Source organism: Rhipicephalus sanguineus, chromosome 2 (genome assembly GCF_013339695.2).
Source record: "Rhipicephalus sanguineus isolate Rsan-2018 chromosome 2, BIME_Rsan_1.4, whole genome shotgun sequence".
Taxonomy (NCBI): domain Eukaryota; kingdom Metazoa; phylum Arthropoda; class Arachnida; order Ixodida; family Ixodidae; genus Rhipicephalus; species Rhipicephalus sanguineus.
In genome coordinates this window covers 211,267,743-211,289,551 of record NC_051177.1, presented here as the reverse complement: position 1 = coordinate 211,289,551, position 21,809 = coordinate 211,267,743, and the positions used below count along the sequence as shown (strand labels likewise).

The 21,809-nt window shown below is 43.9% G+C and overlaps 1 long non-coding RNA gene across 1 annotated transcript; it reads right to left on the bottom strand.

The window, feature by feature from the left end:
• Positions 1-17,003: 17,003 nt before the first annotated feature.
• Positions 17,004-19,036, bottom strand: LOC119381472 (uncharacterized). The gene is made up of 2 exons (XR_005181465.2): positions 18,758-19,036; positions 17,004-17,148 (listed from the first exon to the last, which is right to left on the bottom strand). It is a non-coding gene; the product is annotated as an uncharacterized LOC119381472 (long non-coding RNA).
• Positions 19,037-21,809: the final 2,773 nt, after the last annotated feature.

Here is a 21,809-nt window from a genome sequence, read left to right as displayed (position 1 = left end):
CTATCTATCTATCTATCTATCTATCTATCTATCTATCTATCTATCTATCTATCTATTTATCTATCTATCTATCTATCTATCTATCTATCTATCTATCTATCTATCTATCTATCTATCTATCTAGCCGCCCGCGGCTTTGTGCTCCCATGGCCGTTTCGTTAATGGGATGTACACCAAATTTGTTATGGCATAACATGACTGTATGACGAATATAAATTACAGGTGATAACACGAAAATAATGATATGCATGCTATGTACGGCATGATTTGCATGCCACGCTCATGGTACGCTCGCGGCCGCTTCGGTAGCTTGATACACACCAACATTGGTATGGCATGTCAGGACTGTATTACGAACATAAGTTACTAGTTATAACGTGCAAATCATGACAGGCATGCTATGTAAAACGTGTTTTACATGACATGGTCTCGGAGCGCTCGCGGTCGTTTAATGAAATGCATATATAGCACAATTGATATGACGAGATATTTCTGTATGACGAACGTTAGTGACAGGTGGTAACATGTAACTCAAGCCTTACATGACGTGCGTGCCATTATTTTAAAGGGGTGGTGCCACCAAAATTGTGGCTTGCGCGTTCTTTGCTGTAAGCGTTTCCTAATAGCTCCATGAAGCATGATTCACGCACCAAGATTCATGTATTCTCGCTAAATAATTTAATATTGCCTTTTGATGTGGACAACTTTCGGTTTCGGTTTCAGGGAGCCGAGGTTGGGCAGTGACATAGAAGTGTAGGAGGCTTGGTCACGTGACCGCACAAGGCTGTGGCGCACATAGCCAAGAAGCGATCGAAACTCGGCGAGTGATGTAGCAACCGATGCTTTGCCGGTACTATAGTGAATTAGAACATATTCTAGTTCACTACAGCCGGTACGAACGTTGCGGAAGTGGCGGAGGTCCGGAGGTCACTCGCGTTACTACAGCAGATTTGCTGTGACGTCACTACAACTTTTGTTGCCCATCCTACAGATCTACGTCAGTGTTGGCGCGCTAGCGATGTGTTTCGATCGGGAGAATGGGCATTTAGGTACACTTAGGAAGTGAATGAAAATATATTATAAACGTTTGCTGCGTCCGACCCTTCGTGTGGAATGTCCTTGCATACAGAGGAAACCCACAACAGGCTTGTTATAGCCTCGAACTTTAATGGCACCGCCCCTTTAATGTTACCACCTGGTATTTATGTTCGTCATACAGTCACGTCACGCAATACCGATTTTGGTGCATATCAAGCCGGCGAACCGGCCCCGAGAGCATCATAAGTACGGCATGTAAATCATGCCTTACATGACATGCGTGCCATTATTTTCATGTTACCACCTGTTATTTACGTTCGTCATACAGTTACGACTCGCAATAGCGATTTTGGTGCACATCAAGCCAGCGAACCGGCCGCGTCGGCGGCCGGGAGACACTAGCGAGGCGACCGAGCTGGACCCTTTATGTGGCGAAGCCGCCGAAAGGGCGCGGCGGCGAAGAGAAAACGAACGCGGTACTTTTCCCATTACAGTGATTTTAACGGGGCGCGCTTTTAAGTGGCATCGCCCTGTCATGTGGCTTGTTTTGTCGCGCCGCATGCATGCATATTGTAGCCGGATGGCGCTGGCACTTTTCTTTCTCCACCGAGAAGCGACAGGGACGGCATGCGAACATGGTCCCATTACGCTATCGCGTTCTACTCTTGAAAGCGAGCCTGAAGCGTCCTGTAAGTTTTTCAAGGTGCAGTTACAAAGTATTTCTAAGGTTGTAGTTGCTGCTGTATACAAACGTGCGTCAGTTTACATAATTGTCGCAATTTTTGTCGGTTTACGGTAATCGTAATGTTTATTTCATTATGTTACAGCGCGACAAGAACGAAGAAAAAAATGACACCATCTCCCGCTAAAGGGAACCCATGTGTGAATGCGAAGCAGCGGAAAGATGGTTCGCTTGAGCGGGAGATGGTGGAATTTTTTGTAGCGTTAGCAACACTTGCCTAGCCGGAGCGCGTGGATCCTCATGAGCCGTGCTGCGCATGCGCGAGGATCAGTGATGTCACACAGCTGGCTCACTGGAGCCGGCATCTCACGCGCTCTGCGCCACCGCCGCGCGCGGCTCGCCGCTGCTGGTCTGCGCGTTCGGGAGAAGTGGCGTCGTAGCCGCGGCAGACACACTGGCGCCGGCGCGCGCGCGGACTCCACCACCGCAGCGCGCGACTCGCCGCTGCTGATCTGCGCATTCGAGAGGAGTGGCGTCGTAGCCATGGCAGAAACACTGGCGCCGGCGCGCGCTCAGCTATTTGCCTTCGCTGTGCAGTCGCCGTCTGACACTGCGCTGGAGCCGCTCGATAGCGCCTCTGACTGGCGTTTGCAGGTGGGTAACGCCATGGAGAAGGAGAGCGCAAATGCTTCTCAAGGGCGCAGAAGAGCCGAGAAGCTTTAAGAATAATCAGCGGAACCTTTGCTAACGCTACGTATATCCTGGCATAGCCGAGCTAAGCCACTGCAAATTTTTTTTCTTGTGTTCTCGAGCCTTTGCCTTCCTCTGGCGTAGAATCAGCAGTCTTCCAGTCTCTATCCAGCTCCCGCTGCGTGGAACTGCCGGCGTCCGAGGTATCCGACTCCCGCAAAGTCGCAAGATCATGTGCGTGTGCCTCTCTGCAGTCCATGCCATTGGTGTTGTCGTCGGATTCTTCAGCGAGGAAAGGAGAGCACGAGCGCCCCGCGTCTAGAGCCACAGAAGCAGAGACGGCCATCGGCCGCTCGTGCCATGTCAAGACGCCGGAGGCGTCGCTGCTGCCTACTCATCGCAGGAGAGAATGAGGCCCGCGAGAGGGGGGAGCGTAGGAGAGGAGAGAGAGGGGACGCGCATGCGCTGGAGCTCATCGCGGCGTTGCGCAGGAGAGAATGAGGCGCGCGATAGGGGTGGGGGGAGTGTAGGAGAGGAGAGAGAGGGGGAGAGCACCCGCATGCGCATTGGGGGTGTGGACGCCGCACGGCGGTGGGAGGGAGTAACCATAGCCCCGACCATAACCTGCTTCGCATCTAAAAGATTAGGCGCACATACGACAGGACACACCGCTATCAAGCGAAATTGTTTATTCAAGAAACGCGTTTATATAGGGTGGGCCAAAGTTGCGCGCTTGCGCACAGTTAACCGCGACATACATGCCTGCGAAAATTACTGACTTCAAATATTAGAAATGGTTCCCACGTGTCATTCTTTTTGCTGCTCATCTTAAGTCCAGAAGTACTATTTCGTTTTCATGTACAGGGATAGACGGCTAGCTAAACGCATCACGTTTTCAATTGGTAGTCGGTGCTGTGTCCTGTCCCAAGTATGCCTAAGCTTTTGTTCGTTGTTGTCGCACTGTAACATAATAAACTATAGTACCAACTAGCCCAGTTCACTGTACTCTTAGATGTTCCTTTGTTAAAGCTTGCGATTATTAACAGCGGAGCTGTTTAAGCTTTTCGTTATGCCGCGTGGCATGAAGAGAAGCTCGGCCCAGCTTGCCTTTGCCATGTTGAGCCTAGTTAAAACTTAGATGGGCCTACTCAAGCCGACGTAAGTATAGCCAAACCTAACTGAGCCTAGCGCTGTGAGTGCTTGCCTCCTCGATCGTCAAACTACCTTGCTTATATAGTGAGGTAATTGGCGAAGGAACCGAAATCAGTTAAAAAATGAAACGTATATTCTGGTATATACAATGCATGACCTGTAGTTTATGTTCATCACGCACTCGCGTCATGCCCTACCAATTTTGGAATATATCCAGGTAACAAAACGACCGGAAGCGCACCATGACAGTGGCAAGTAAATCATAGCGTACATGACATGCATAGCATGATTCGCATGTTAAGACCTCTCATTTATGTTCGTCATACAGTCACATCGCGCAATACCAATTTTGGTGTATATCAAACGAGCGAAATGGCCGCGAGTGCACCATGAGTAGAGCATGTAAATCATGCCATACATAACATGCATATCATGGTTATGTTAGCACCTGTCACTAATGTTCATCATACAGTCACATCGCGCAATACCAGTTTTGGTGTATATCCAGCTAGCGAAACGGCCGCGAATGCACTATGAGCGTGGCATGTAAATCACAACAAACATGCATGCAAATCATGGTTTTCATGTTACGACCTGTTATATTCTTCATACAGTCACATCGCGCAATACCAATTTCGGTGCATATCAATCTAGCGAAACGGCCACGAGTGCGCCATGAGCATGGCATGTAAATCATGATATCATGTCACGGTTTTCACGCTGCCACCTGTTGTTCATGTTCGTAATACAGTCGCGTCGCGCAATACCAATTTTAGCAAAACGGCCGCGAATATATCCTGAGTGTGGCTTGTAAATCATGTCATACATGACCTGCATGTCATGATTTCCATGTTACGACCTCTCATTTACGTTTGTCATGCACGCAGTCGCGTCGCGCAATACCAGTTTTGGTGTACGTCAAGCAAGCTAAACGGCCAGGAGTGCGTCATGAGCATGGCATGCAAATCATGTCGTACATGTCATGCATGTCACGATTTTCATGTTACCACGTTCATTTACATTCGTCATACAGTCGCTTCGCGCATTACCAATTTTGGTGTACATCAAGCTAACGAAGCGGCCGCAAGTGCATCATGAGCGTGGGAAGTAAATCATGACATACATGACATGCATGTCGTGATTGTCATCTTACCAACTGTTATTCATGTTCTTCATGCAGTCACATCGCGCAATACCAATTTTGCTGTATATCAATCTTCTAAAACGGCCGCTAGCGCACCAAGAGCGTGGCATGTAAATCAGGTCTACATGACTTGCATGTCATGATTTTCATGCTACCACCTCTCACTTACGTTCATCATACAGTCGTGTCGCGCAATACCAATTTTGGTGCATATCATGCAAGCGAAACGGCCGCGTATGCACCATGAGCGTGGCATGTAAATCCTGACACACATGTCATGGATGTCATGGTTTTCATGCTACCACCTGTTATTCATGTTCTTAATACAGTCACATAGCACAATACCAATTTTGGTGTATATCAATCTAGCGAAACGGACGCGAGTGCGCCATGAGCGTGGCATGTAAATCATGTCGTACATGACATGCATATCATGTTTTTCATGTTACCACGTGTTAGTTATGTTTGTCATACAGAAATGTCTCGTCATACCACTTTTCGTATATATCCCTTCATTTAAACGGCCGGAGCGCCCCAAGACCACATCATGTAAATCATGCTGCACATCACATGCGCGTCATGGTTTACATGTTAGGACCCGTCATTATGTTCGACATGAACTCTTCTCAGGTCGTACCAATTTTGGTATATATGAAATTAACGGAACGGCCGCAAGAGCCCGAAGGCCGTGGAATGTAAATCATGCTTTTCATGACATGCGTGTCATGTTTTCATGATATGACCTGTCATTTATGTTCGTAATAAGGCCATGTTATGACACACCAATTTTGGTATACATCCGAATAACGAAACGTCCAGGAGAGCACGAAGTCGTAGGCGGCTAGATAGATAGATAGATAGATAGATATATAGATAGATAGATAGATAGATAGATAGATAGATAGATAGATAGATAGATAGATAGATAGATAGATAGATAGATAGATAGATAGATAGATAGATAGATAGATAGATAGATAGATAGATACGCTCAAAGTCGCAGAAGTTCGCTAAGAAATGCTTCGCATTTAAAAACCTCGATTCACTGCACGCGTCTCGCCGGTCACTGCGATAGTTTGTTGTTGTTGTTGCAATACCCCTCTCCAATACCCCTCTCCAATTGAGGCGACGATTTCCGTGAGCCTTGAGCAGCCGCAGTATTAGGCGTCCTGAAACATTGTGGTTCCAATCATTTGTAAAGTAGCCTGTTGAAAAGTGACGAAGGAAGCAGCGAAATCCAAACACTGGCGCTCTGTAACAGTGTGTATGTGTAACATGTGACTGACGTGCTGTACAGGCTTTACTGACTCGTACTTAGATCGGGCAAAGCTGCGTTCTATAGGCTTACAAATCCCACGTACCTAAGGCGGAGCGCCGAAGCAGTTATGCTTCGGCACTCCCCCTATGCAGTACGATCCTGGCATGAGAGATCGATAGAGACTGTCATCAAACAATTTATAGCACCAGTTTGATCCATCGTTATTGTTTGTTCGAGTTTTTCTTTTTTCTTTGAAGCGAAACTCTTCTTTCCGCCAGCGACGCAGAATGAGCGAGCGAGAGCACATGGGGCCGCCGAGCGACGTCGGCTCCTGCATTTAAGAGGAGTGGCTTTCGACGCTTCGGCGGGCAAGATGGCGGACATACGCGCAACTCTGCTCCCGTAGGCGCTTTTACAATCCCGACCAACTCCAGCCGGCGACTGCAACGCCGCGGCGCGTCACGGCACGAACTATTATGAACAGCGCAGAGCTAGGGGTTTTTTTGACGACCGCGCGTGGCCTAGGCACTAAAATGCGCGAACGTCCCTAGCCATTTTAGTCCCTAGCAGTGGCTGGAGCGGGGAGCGATTGTAAACGCCATGGCTGCGCTGTACAATGTTCTGCGCCGTAGTTGTGCGCCAGTTTGTATTTTTGTAATATTAGCGCCGCCTGCGAGTGTGATGATACGTGAGTGTTGGCTGTTTCGTGCAAGTGGTAGTGTTGAATGCGCACTGACGACGGGTACTTGCTGCTGTGTGGTCGCTTTTAAGTGCGATCAGGACTGATTGCAGTATGGTTGCAATTTGAGTGGCGGTATTTGTTACGGATTACTTTGGACCGTGCAGCAGGGACAGGTGTCACACGAGCACTTTTGAATCGCTGGCGGCGTGAGGAGCACTCGGGTACAGCAGTGTTGTGTGTGTACGCCGGTGAGCATTGCACTAGGAGTGGAAGCTTGCGCCGTTCATGAAATAGCAAACGTGAGGATATCCTGCGCTCATGGTTGCATGTGCGCACCGTACTTCTTCAGCACATCTTGTTTGCATACTCTGACAGTACATCTTGTCGGGTGTGAAATCTCAGCTAAGGCTTCATGGCTACGACCTTGAATCTTTAATAACCACTCCTACCAGATGTGACATGGCAGGATCTAATACGTTAATTGACCACATATTTACCAATTTTGCTACGGACAACACAGAAGGAGTCATTGAGCACAGCATAACAGATCATTACCCTATATTCCTGACTTTAGGCACAGAAAATTACAAGTGTAAGGAACACAAAGAGAGGATATGTTTTGATTCTCAAAAATTCGTATCTATGGCACAATCAACAGATTGGACCGTCGTAATAAGTGAATCCTGCGCTGAAAAGGCTTATGAGCTATTTTTGACTACAGTTACACAATGCATCAATGAATGCACGTCTGTACATATCATAACTCGTCACTTTAGTAATCCCAGAAAACCTTGGGTTACAAGGGCGCTACTTCGATGTATCTTAAAGAAAAACCAGCTTCACAAAAGAGTGACTTGTGAGCCATTTAACTCTGAACTTAGAGTTCGTTTCAAGAAATATTCCAACATGCTTGCAGCCGCACTTAAATGTGCAAAACGAGAATACTTCCAGAAAAAAATTTTGGATAATGGTAACGATACGAGGCGCAACTGGCAGGTCATAAACGAATTCTTAAATAATAAATGTCGTGAGCAGATAACGAAAATTAAAACTGATTCAGCGACATACAGCCATCCAACTGATATCGCCAATGCATTCAGTGAGTATTTTAGCAGTACCTCTGAACCTCTGACAAATCCCCTATTACCAACATTACCTCGCCAGCCTTATTCTTTCTTCTTGCGACCTACGAGTGCAGAAGAAGTTCTTCATGTTATAACTTTGCTCAGGTCCACGGGACCTGGCCTTGACTCTGTCCGCCCATCTCACATCAAGTTAGTTTCTAATGAGCTCTCTCCTATCATTGCAGATATTGTTAACAAGATGTTTAAAGCAGGCATATTTCCCGATTGCCTAAAAGTTGGTAGAATAACACCTGTTCACAAAAAAGGCGATCGAGAACTTCTGAGTAATTATAGGCCCATTTGTATTATTCCATTTTTCAGCAAAATAGTCGAGCGTCTTATGCATACAAGAATAATATCCTACCTGACGAAGTTTAATCTGTTGACATCTAAACAGTATGGCTTTCGGCCTGGCTATTCCACTGAGCTTGCGCTCCTAACCCTCACCGATAAAATAAAAGGGGCAATCGACCGAGGCTTCGTAGTTGGTGGCGTATTCATTGATTTAACGAAAGCTTTTGACACAATTAACCACAACATTCTTATACATAAACTTGAATCGTATGGAATAACTGGCCCTCCACTTCAACTTATCTCTAGTTATCTGTGCAATCGCACTCAAGTTGTTCAGATTGACGGTAATGTTTCAGCAGCTAAGAAAGTCAATCAAGGTGTTCCTCAGGGCTCGATCCTTGGCCCGCTGCTCTTTTGCTCTTTATTAACGATCTGCCCAATGTTTTGACCGCTACAGACTGTATCTTATATGCAGATGACACGACCATTTTTACTTATGCTAATAATGTCGATGAGCTACAACGAAACCTTAACATGGATCTACATAATATAAGTTCCTGGTGTCGAATGAACATGTTAAGAATTAATCCATCAAAAACCGTTTTTGTAGTCTTTCATTCCTTCCCGACTGTACTTTCAAAATCTATATCTGTGCGTCTGGACGATAATTTAATTCCAATGTCTGACAGTACAAAGTTTCTCGGTGTAATTCTTGACCGACATATGAAATTCAATCTTCATGCGCAATCACTCATTCGCAAGATAACCTTTGGAATACGCGCCATAATCAAAACTCGTTCATATTTTCAGCCACACATAATCCACTCCCTTTATCACGCGCACATTCACAGCCATCTATCTTATTGCATATCAGCCTGGGGTAACACATATTTCACCCATCTCAATCAACTACAACGCCTACAAAATCAAGCACTTCGACTCATGACTTTCAGCCATTTCTTAACCAATGCAACGCCACTTTATCAGAATCTAAATATACATCCTCTTTATCACCTCTTTCAGCTGAAGTTATCAGTTGTGATGTATAGGCTTTTTCGCAGGAATGTGCATATAGATGGCATTGTCGTGGAAAGCCTTGTAAATAATAATACCACTAGGTTTTCTGAGCTTGATAACCGTCTTCTGCCTAAAATTCGCACAAACTACAGTAAGTTCACTACCACATTTGCGGGAATCAAGCTGTGGAATTCCCTTCCTCACGTAATAAAATCATCAACCACGGAACATGCATTCAAAAACCAAGTAAAGAAATATTTTTTGCAACAATTGTCTTCATCTTAGCAACTGCTTTTTAATGTAGCGATAACAATTGCTACATGTTATATTGTTCTTATGTTTTGTATTGGAACTTGCGATTGTTTGTTCTTTAGAGTTTCCTTTTTGCCTCGTTAAACATATATGTACTTTTCACTTTCGTTTTTTCGCATTGTGCATTTTTTTTCTCACCGAAGATACCGTAACCACTGAATAATGTATATTTTGTTTCTTCTCCCGTTAACATCTTGTATGGGAGCCCCCCTGACAGTTTCTAACTTTGGGGCTCCTTGTGTATTACCAATCTTGTACACACTTTCCTGTAACTGACGTCGTTGTTGAATAAACTTGAACTTGTCACAGTTAACCATTGCAGTTTTTTTTTTCTCAAAGGTTGAATTAGTAAAAGGACCGAGGCAGTTGCGCGGCCTTGGCACTTCTATCTTCTTGCTCTGGAATATTGCAACTTTGACCAGCAACATGAATGCTTGCCTAAAAGCCCTAAATTATTGCGGCGCAGTACTAGTACTTCGTTTACGGTGCTTCAAAGCAAGTTATTTACAAATAGATAATTTTATTGAAATGTGCTGGTGTTCTCTTTTACCGTGTGCTGGAGCCTTCCGTAGTGGTTATAACTCATCTAAGTGCAATATTTACAATATTTAGCATCGATGTTCTACTTACACATATACCCAGACTAACCATATCTATCCATTTTTGTGTGTCTGGGCATTCTGTTGGTTTAACCACTGTGGAGCATGTTGGTTTAACCACTGTGGAGGTCTGAATAAGGAGGTGCCATTGCAGCATCTAGTGCAGGATGCAATACAAACACTGAGCAAGACTGTGGCAATCGTGTTATTTTAGTCTGCCTTTGTGTTGGGTCCTGTGCTAGATTCTGAAGCATTAATAGGTCATGCTCCCAAATGCAATGTTTGTGAACTCTTGCTGAAGACAGAATGAGCCACACTAGGATTGACCAGTCCAACATTTTTGCATTTCTTACTTGTTGATAGTGGGATAAAATGCCAATGGTCACATTTGCACATTTTTCTGTTGTATACTTTAGCATATTTAAAAACTTGCAAAAAATGTAAAAAATAATTTTATATAAACCAAAGTGCATCAAAGAATGTGTAGGTGAAATTCGACTTGCCAAGTACGTAATGAGCACAATATCCAGTACATCTAAATCACCACATCTCTCAGCTAAGCTGTGTTATTAAAGACTGATAAAGTTGATACCTAGCAGTCTTATTTTGCACACAATTGCCCTTAGTACAAAAAAATTATCGATCGTTTTTGGTCAATCTGTTTGAATGTACAGATTCATGGAAAGTTTTATGTGAAAATACTTGAAAGTAAATTATCACTGCTTGCCTAAACCGTAGGATGCAAAAAAATGTTTGAGAAAAACAGCTTTAAGGATTTTAACCGACTGTCCGTGTAATAAAGAAACATTCAATAAGTCAAATTCACCAGCCTGTTTCCAGTACGTTCATCTAACAAAGTGGCAAAACACTGCAGGTTGTACGACCAAGTGCAAATTCCCACGAGGGGTGTCAAGGTGCTAGGCATTAGCAAGTCATCTTTCTTATCAATATGCTATGCGACGTCTTGTTGAGGGCGTTGCCACACGACACTGTTGCAGCTTATCACAGATCTCGCAACACAACTTGAAAGTTTCACGTACAACGTTCAGCATGTCACAGAACTAGAGCATCTCCTTCACTTTGTCTCTGTGGAACCAGAGGGATTCCGGCTTCGAAAATAATGACTTTGGGTGAAACGGAAACGATGCAACGATGTGGCTCATTCTAGAGACAAGAGTAGTCACGCCAACAACTCAATCCCAACGTCATCAGTGCTTCATAAGGAAGCTTTAAAAACCCCTTCTATTACAGGCTGCACCTTTAGCAAGTTTCCACAGCATTTGACAGAGTTCATGGAAATTAGCAGCGCGGAAAACGAGACGACGCACACAAGGAGGAGAAACAAGAACAAGCGCTATACTTTCAACTAAGCTTCTTTAATTGGAAGTAAAACATATATGCATCCCACCACCAAACGGTGCATGCGCAAACAAAATTTGCTCTTCTCTCGCTCAAAACCTAAAGCACACATGGCACATGTTATCCCAAGATATGAAATTTCCTTATCATGTAGTGTCACTGACGCCTGACTGACACATGCTGGTGACAGATTAGAAATGTGTGCAGCCTCAACAAGTTTACGTGCTTTCTGGCTTCTGTGTTTGTACAAAATAGATGCGGTCTGTCTGATGTCTTCTCCCTGTGTGCGTCGTCTTGCTTTCCGCGCTGCTAATTTACATCGATCCATAGCAACTGGCCCAGCCTTCCACACTTTGACAGAGTTGTGCTGTAGATACGTACCTCTATCAAAGAAGCTTCTCTCCACCAACATACCGTGCTGAAGCAAGACTGAAAGTTGGGCTAGTTGGTGATACATTATGGGCGGTAACAGCGCACACACTCACGGGACGGATAGAAGGGAACACAAACAAGCGCTGTGCAATTGGCTTGTTTGTGTTCCCTTCTATCCGTCCCGTGAGTGTGTGCGCTGTTACTGCCCATAATACCGTGCTTTCGATGCACCAGTAAATTTAGGTTTCTGTGTAAGGGATTGCTGGTGTAGAATTTCATGCTTGGGTTGCAGAGGTCATCATGCGTGTGTCCAGTATGCGCGACCCAGATAAGCTAAGCCAAAGAGCATATGAAGATGTCAATGGCAGTAGTACGACTATGTACAGCTACAACCAAGATCAATGCAAGAGGCAACACTTTCACGTGTGTGCCTCTACAGAATTTGCATGCATGGGCAGTGACAGACTATTTGTGCCGTTTAATCAGAGGCGTGTTCAATGGAAGAAGCAAACATGCATTCGTTACTGAAGCTCTTTCAGGGTGTTTGAAGTTGAAGTGTCTCAGCTCTGTAATTGTAGCAATCATCACTTATGCGAATGTCAGCAGTTGCACACCAAAAAGACTACGCATTGTCGCGCTTCACCTCTGACATCAACTTTCTAACGTTGAAGTCGCACTGAGAGCCATCGAGATTCCCCACATTTGCCAAGATTTTTTTGGCCAACATGATGACTTCAGTGTTCATCGCGGCATTAAAAAAACTGGACACAACATTGCTGATGAGCTGCTCCATGCATTGATTGAGAAAGAAAGCTGAATAAGTGTGCTGACTGGCTGGGACCAGATGTGGGAAATGATGAACAAGTGAAATTTACACATATAAAAAGCGAGGAAAAACTCGCTGCCATGATCTCTAAAGTTTAGATGGACATTCCAAGGGAACACCATACACTCGTCATCAAAGGCTGTTGACTTAGGAGCCATGGTATGCATGTTAATTCAAGTAGAGGTTGATGAAGAGTTAATCGATCATCTTGGCAACAGGAAGGTGGAGCCATATCTGATACTGCTGCTCAACTATGCAACACTTCAAGGAAACAATAGAACTACTGGAAGGCAGACGCAAAGTGTTATTGCCCTGAAAAACTGGGTCTGAACTCTGTGATAGCAAGGAAACTGCCACTACCAGACAAAAGAAACCTTCGAGCCACTTGTCTAGCAAAAAGGGTCTTCCGCAGACGTACGGCACCGTGATTCACGGCCATCTACAAGTCGGCCCTGCGGAAGTAGTAGATAGAGCCCACCTCAAAATTTGCCAAGGGTTTATTACATGCCACATAAAAAAAAAATTGTTCGGGAACAAGCATCGACGACAAAGCGGCGTATGCTGGCTGGCGCATCGTATTTTACTGCTGCTAGCGGTTGCTTTCCAGAAGTTGGTTGAACTAGAAATCTCTGCTGAATCCCATAGAGTTCCGAACTGTCAATGTGGCCGATATCATGAATAACAGTCTCAAACTGCCTTCGAAAGTGAAACTTGAGCTTAAATCGTGTTCATAAAAGTGCACATTTGGAAAAAAAAAGGCATTTATAGGCACTATAAAAACACTATAAAAAGACTATAAAAGCCCTCCTTAATCTCTAATTCATGGTCAAAGTGGCACGATAGGGCACAAGGAACAAAACAGGCATTTGCCTAAAATCCCGTCCCTAATCATTATACACCTATTCATTCATTTCGGATACTTTTAAATTTCCAGTAATTTATATTCAAAACGAAGCGAATTCGTTACTGTAATTTTCAAAGTGCTCGAATATTTGCACAAACCTAGTAAAGGTATCAAATGGAAGTTTATGTGCGAAACGCTCCATGGTGAGATTGGCTGGTAAGAACTGTGAAGACACCACTTTGCAGAATTCTCCGAAGAGGCTGCCTTGATTATGAAGAACTTATGATAGTGATCACAAAAGTTGAAGCTGTTGTCAATTTGATAACTTGATTCGCATTCATTGACGCAGAAGACGGCGAACCATGCACTTCAACACTGGCTGATCTGTTAAATGGCCGAAGGTGCACAGTGATACCACAAGGCAGCATCGATGAAACTGAGACATAGCATAAGGGGACCATCCGGAGATATCAGTACAGAAGGTGCCCGAAAGAAAACTTATAAATCATGACCGAAGAGTACTTACTCCTAGTGAGATCAGCGCACTTCTTCTACAAAGGGGGTATGAAGAAAGTTGAGGGCGATGTACTTGTCCATGCTGCAAAACTTTCCACATCAAGTGTGGCTACTCTCAAGGGTGATTTAAGTTTACGAAGGAGATGATGTTCACGTTTGCTTGTACAAGATAAAATAACAAGATGGCTTTGCGACAGCAAGGGTCATACAAAGACTGTACCCGCTAGAACTGCGGCCGTGACACCATTGCACGTCCGGGAATATGTTGAATTTCCCACACTTATTCTACAAGAACAAGAAAATTTGCATGGCAGTTAGCTCATGAGCTCCGTCCACCGGGAAGAAGCAGCCATTTTCAAGGTCTGGGCTCATGTGGACTCTAATGAACGTTTGTAAGAATTCCTAAATCAATGTCCGGCGTCCTGTTTGCCAGAACTCATAACTTGAGCCCTTCTTTGAAGTGGTACAATCTCCTTTTGAGCAAGCTGATGTGTGCATTTTTTTTTTCTTGCAAAATCTGCATCTCCAGCTGACTCATGTTTATGAGCTCTTCAGCAAATCCACGCTTGGTGCATTCATTCCTGAACTTGTGTTGACTCTTCATATTCATCCTATACTTCGGGATATTTTATGCAGCACTATAGGTTTCTCCTTAAAGTCATTCAATGTATTTGAGAACTCTAAATGGTGTACGAAAAAACACACAACTGCAAACAACGTAAACAACACAGTGCCGCAGCACCCTGCAAGAAACCGTAACTTTCAGTTTCCGATGTGCTGCCTAGGAGGGGTTCAAAAGTTGATCATAACTTTTCTAACAGCTTAAATAATATAATTTTTTTTGCTAAAATATTCTTTAATAGACAGGGAGCGTGCAAATGCAACATCCCCCCCCCTCCCCAAATTATTATTTTTATTTTATCTGGGGTTTGACATCCAAAAATGACCTTATGATTATGAGGGACGCTGTAGTGGAGGGCTCCGGAACTTTCGACCACCTGAGGTTCTTTAATGTGCACCTAAATCTAAGTACACGGGCCTCGGCATTTTCGCCTCCTTCGAAAATGCAGCCGCTGCGGCCGGGATTCGATCCCGTGACCTCCCCTAAATTATTTTTTAAAATGTGTTTTTGAAGATGGTTATCATACGTCGGCAAACTCACTCACGAGTCGACTCACTCAGATCGAGTCGCAAGTTTGAGTAAGTCTAGGTGAGTAATATTTTGGCTTGTCTGAGTCCTAGTGAGTCCTCAGCGCAAAATATATTTCTTGAGTGAGTTCCACCTTTAATAGACCCTTTTCATAATCCGCAAGTGCGCTTCTCTGCGCTGCATATTTGAACAACTAATGGCGGCACCTCTCTTGCTTAGAGTGGAGACGTGGTCCTAGTTGCACGTGCTGAGGCTTGTCTATTATGCGTATTTATGTCAAGAGAGCCGAGTCTACATTTTCCACGTCATAGCGTAAGCAAAATGCGCTTGAACACGCTGTTTGCAGTAAGTGACTAGCCGCCATTAGTTGGGCAAACTGCATGACAGGAAAGCTAGCTTTACAATTATGAAAAGGGTCTATTGCTGACCTCAGGTCCTATCCACTCACTTATATGCATTATTATCAGCCTTATATCAGCTTACGTTTACATTCAGATCTATTCACACATATCTCAATGCACTAGCATTCATGCGCCATCTCAATGTTTCTTGATCCGAGGCACGAGTTAGGGGAGGGGGGTGCCAAGACTTCCTCGCGCGAACTTTTTCTGGGACTTTTTTGATAGAAATGTTAGAAATATTTCGTGTGAGTCGCATATTTCATAAAAACGTCCTTACCTGGATTGGAACCACTCATAACTCATATGTGATGGCACAGGATCAAGAGGCGTATCGTAGAGCACCTATTATGTGTGATATTGGCATTAAAGAACGAAAGAAGGAGAATTTCAAGGGTTCATTTTTTCTTTGTTAGACACTTCAATTCCCTTTTTTCAGATTTTACACTATATATACTACAAATAACATCCCCTATACTTTCCTTGGGTTTCTGGTCTGTTAGTTCTATTAAATTGGCATTAAAGAGCATTCACACTATGATCGGAAAAGCTAATTTTATGCCAGTGGACTCATGAGTCGGCTCACTCAGACTCTCATCAAGCCGTGAGGCTGAGTGAGTCCGGCTGAGCAATTGTTAGTGAGTCCGAGTGAGTTCTCGGTACAAAATTCTTTCGTGAGTGAGTCCGAGCGAGTTCCAATATTTTTACCGACCCATGGTGGTGATCTACCTTAAAAGGCTGTGGTGTTGTGCTCTTATACACGAGGACAACTGATTGAATGTTGGCCTCAGCTAGGGCTGCAACTAGTGAAGTAGGTTGAGGTCGTTCAGATTCCACCCCCACCCCAATATTCTCGTCCTTTAATTTTCAGGTGATACTAAAATATCCACACGCCTTTATAGCGATGATCACCATTTGCCAAAGTTAGCCGCTCTAGACAAAACCACCCCGAAAAAAAATTGCTGGGTACGGCACTGACCACACACAGCCGCTCCATTATGATGGGGTTGAAATGCATAACTGCACGAGCACCATGCATTTGTAGGAGGTTATGAAACACGAGGAACTCAAAAATAATTCAGGAGCTGCCTGCTACGTCATTCACCACATCCAATTTGCCACATCGTGCATGAGCTGGTTCCATTCCATGCCTGCAAACCTCTAGATTTTGTGACTCCCAGTAAACCTCCACTATGTGTAGCTATGCAGATCTATTAAAGATTACAGAATAAATCTAAACAAATGAGAAAATAACAGCTGGAAACTGCTTGGCATAAGTGCTGAACAAAGTGACAAAGTCTTTAAGTCAGCAGACCAGTAGTGCCTACCAAAGGTCTTGCATGGTTTTGTCCATGACTGTATACAGTAGTGTCATTCATTAGTTTCACAAGCTATTCTACTTGCGAGCATGAAAAATAAGCAAGTGCAGAGTTATGCAGCGGCTATCACAATGCAATGCTTTAGGGAGATGATCTGAATTCTGTCCATGGCCTGCTGCACTTTTATGATACAGGAAAATTAAAGGAACACCAAACATGACCAAATGTTAGGTAGATGAAGACAGAACGAAATGTTTTATTAGCAATATTTAAAATGCTTGCTTAGTGGACCTCTTTAGGGGAGGCTTAGCTTGTGAGCCAGCTTCATGTGCGGATTCATTGCCACCTTTTACACCCTTTTTCCTTTGCAACCTGCGGCAAAAGAAGCCTTGATTGTAACAGACATCTGTGTCATGGCAAACACTCTGTAAATGCTTGTAACAATCATAATTCTCGTTCTTCCTAATATTTTGTGTGTGAATAATTTGCATGAACTTTGAGCTAGCATTCAAGAATTAAAATTTCAATGCTGTAATAGCACATACATGAGATTGCAGATAATAATTTTGGTTATTTACAGAACACACCACATCCTGTGAATAACCGAAATAGCTTTCAGATGGTGGTACGATATATTGCATTTCCTGAATTTACACAGTAAAGTTCTCATGAATTGAAATTCGACAATTTAGGGCTAAAAAATCATATAATTTTGTTTCCATTGTCTCGATTTTGTGTCACATCGGCGTAATTTCGACTAGAACACTAATATCACAGCCGACGTAACCTTCAGCAGCCAGACCTGTAACTGCATGATGTAGTTATTGTGAAGTATTGTGCACACCAATTGCAATACTAACAGTTTTCATGCTGGATTTCAATCTGTAAGCACTGTACAGCAGCTCTATTGCATGCACAGTGTGAGGACACGTATTTCAGGAAACATAGCTATAGGCTAAAAATGGTCCAAAAGGGGCCAATATTATTCAAATAATGCCCATCGCAATCATGACACCACCAGTGAGTGTCGCCAGTATGCTTATTGGATTGTTTGGAGCATTATGAAAGAGAATAACATGATGCTTAAGACGAAGTACAAGAACGTTCGTCATCTTCACTTCCTCCTGTCTAAAGCACCATTTTATTAATCTTAAAACGGTGGTCTCCTGTTTTATTCACTTTCAACAGTGAACAGAAAGCACTGCTTTTTGTGCCTTTCCAGAACATGGTAGTCTTGTTAATAGTGGCATACTTTTGTGTGTACTTGGCTAACTAAAAAACGTGCAAATTGTGCTTGCTTTATTCATTTGCCAATACATGTCTTTTTGTTTTAATTTTGCCCTTCCTGCCACTTTCACCGACTGCAGTATGCACAAGATAAGTTACTGTGAATAAACGGTGTAAAAAAGGAAACTGGGGTCCATTTAATTTATTACGAAGACACAGCTCTGAGACACTTATCTATCTCCGCCTCTCCATTTTTATTAACAGCCTGCGCTTTTTCATGAACAGCGGACTTTAGAGCCAGATGCACGAACGCTGGCAAATGAGCATAGCGTTCAGTCCCAGCCAAAAGTTTTCCTTTTTCTTTCTTTTTACGGCGACACGCACCTGCAATTTTTTCGGTGGTTTGCTCCATTCTTTGTCCTGTCTGGTATAACGGCGAAAAAGTAGTTTGGATGCGACGTATTTTGCTTAATTTTTTGCGCTACCAACGTTCGCTTGCGAGAGATACTGCCGTTGCAAATCAGTCACGAAAGCAGTCACTCGCGACTAGCCAGACATCATATCGTTAGAAAACCGTTAACAATTAGTAGATCGCGTGAGGAGATGTAGCACAACAGCAACAAAGCGTACCGAGCTAATAAAATAGGCAGTTTTAGAATAGCGTACACAAGTCTTTGCGTTAGCATTTCGAACCGCTGTGCATGCGTCGTAAGCTGCAGAAACGCCGGCATCAGCTGAATGGTTCACAGCTTACCCATGGGCGAAACGAGGCACAGTTCCGAGCTATAGATGTTTGTCTTCATCAGTGCGGTCACTTCAGTCAAGATTTTTCACGAGGGAGGATGCGTTCGACGTATAAAAATCGCGAAAGTTTGTTGAGAGTCCGTATTGAAAAACCTTGCGCGACGAAACAGGAAGCCGCCATGACGCTTTCCCTTCCACGGAAGTAGATGGTGCTTTGCAAAAGCGCTGCCAGAACAATGCACTGCAGCAGTCTGAACAATCATACCACTCGAGTTCTATATTATTTCTCCTTGGCTTTTTTACGTTATAACTTTATTCATTATTGCGGCATGGGATCACGACGCGTGCAACCTGCGAAGGAGAGTTCTTTGGTTGCATCGTCAGTATCATCATCGGCGGCAGCCGCCAAAATTGAATGCAGAACCGCAGCAAAGGCCGCGCAGCAGATAAAATAAAAACAACGCTAAGTAGGTAACCGTAATAATTCGCTCTGTGAGACTTGATAACTTTCCACAAGGCATGTGGCAAAATGGTCTGCAATGCGCTTACTTTGCGGGCAATAGAACTTGTCCATTTATTGATATACTAGTTGTAGGAACACTGGACTCTATGCATAGACATGTAACCATTGAAACACACAATGGTGGTCTAAGTGTGCGCAAACATTCACTTCTCAATGCTAGTAACTCAACACAGGCTTGAATAAATGGCACACAGTGCAGCAGCTCCTGGAAGTACATACAGGTATACACAGAAAGCATATTTATTTACCAAAGTAATTCATAAAGCAAGAGTGCATATAGGACTGCTATTATGTTTGCAGGGGCGTAGCCAGAAATTTTTTTCGGGGGGGGTTTCAACCATACTTTATGTATGTTCGTGCGTGTGTTTGTATGTGTGCGTGTATATATACACATGCAAAACTGAAAATTTCGGGGGGGGGGGTTTGAACCCCCCCAACCCCCCCCCTTGGCTACGCCCCTGTATGTTTGCATAACTTTATCTGCCTCCAAGAGATCCTTGTGACAATGGAAAACATTCTGTTAGAATCCCTATACTAACACCTGGTTTAAAATTTCAGGCACACTGCATTTATATAAAAACAAAATCAAACAAATCTTATTTATCTATCGCTTATTCAACACAATTGTTTCTTTACAACACCTGTAATACAGAGTGGTGCTACATGGAAACTGTACATGCAATTACGTCGTAGGTGGCAACTGCATAGCAACTATCTCAGATGAGTTGGTGCTCTGTACTCGTGCAGCAACTACCAACTTCACCTACCCTTTACAGTAGGTGAAGTTTCATGTTTTAGCTCACAAGTACTTGGGTTGCATTTTACCCATGAACTTCGAGAACGTTCGGTTTTTACGGTTTTTAGACCTTAAGAGATCCTGCAAAGGACATGCTTGCTGGGGCTACTACCCGAGGGCTAAGAAGGGATTGCTTCCCTTTGATTCAACACATTTTAAGACAAATAAGAGAGCTACAGCTTTGGTGTGCCTGGAATCTGCTCTAAAAAATTGTGTCCACATCAAATGGTGCCCAATTTTGAGAACCAAATATGCTTTCGGCTGCAGGGTTCCCCAACTCAGTCTTGACTGCTCTTCCTGAAACCCTCCGCTAAAAATTGAAACGTGGAACAGGATGTGCAACTGCGAAGGTTCACCGGAAAACCCTAGTGCAGAGGTTGTACAATACGTTCATATAGTTTCCCACTATCTTAAGAAGATGAGAAGTAGGCACGGTGTCACAATTTGTTTGTCTACTCCTAATAAGGTGGGAAAGCTGTGGCCATGCATTTGCAACACCAGTAAATGTGGATGCTGGAAGAACCACAAAACGCTGTTGGTCAAGTGTTCCACAGGGGTGGCGTATTGCATTCCCATGTCATGTGGGATGTTCTACGTTGGCAGAACTGGGCGCTTTGTCAATCACCATTTGGGGGGACACGCATAAAAACTGCAAAAGGTAGATTACAAGTACGCAATGTCAGCAAAATGTGTGGCCCGGTTTAAAGGGACGACGGTTTGCGATAGGAGTGAAGGCAGCACTGCACGTATCAGTTTAGAAGCCTATCATATTAAGACATTTGATAAGTGCATTAGCACCATCTCTTGCCCTCTTTAATGCTGAGTTTCATATTCTGGATGCAGCTGGTACATCTTGGATCTCAAAGGAAAATAAAAATCATGTTTTTGTGTGTTAAGCCTTGTTTTGCATCCCTGTTTTTTTTTCCCATGCTTCACTCTGGCATATATAAGGTGTGTCATTCTGCCATCAAAGGGGCCCTGCGACACAAATTAAGCATGCAGTTTTCATTGCTTCTTCTCGAACTATGGAATGCACTGATTTCGATCATTCTTTTTGCATTCACCTCAGTATTCAGCATTACACGCACTACAGCGCTGCAGTTTACAGATGAAAAGGCTATCCAGGGCCCCTTTAATCCAGTTGTAGGTCAGCGCTAGTGTGTCCGTGTCGTCTCTAGTGCAGTGGTTCTCAGCCATGGATGATCTGGGAACCCCTTGCAGTGAGAGACAAAGGGTCAGAGTAATAAATTAACACAACATGCAGCTGAAACAGGTGGCTTTTATTTCTTCCTGGCAAAGCATGGTCAGAGTAATGTGCCACGCTGATTCGATGTCAACAGCTTGTTAACAAGCTGTGCTGTGTGCAGCCACCTTCAACCTCTTTTTTAACAATGTTTGTTCTTCAAATATTGAAAGCTAGAGTAAGTGTGCTCGCGCACATATGCCGAAGACAACTGCAACAGAAGCTTTGAAGCCATCTGATAAAGAAGTGGAATTATAGGTTAGCTTTGCCGCAGTGCAGAAGTTTTACGCGGCGAAGCATACCACAAATGAAAAGGGGCCGCTGTCGCAGGGTAGAGTCAGCCTCCAAAAAGTTTTTTTTTTTTATGAGTGTCGCGGACCCGTTGGGGTCCGTGGACACCCAGTTCAGAACCACTGCCCTAGTGGGTGTGTTCGCGCGGTTACTCGTCAACAATGAACCAACCTGCCCAAAAGGAAGTATTGACGATGTCTTGTTCTGTC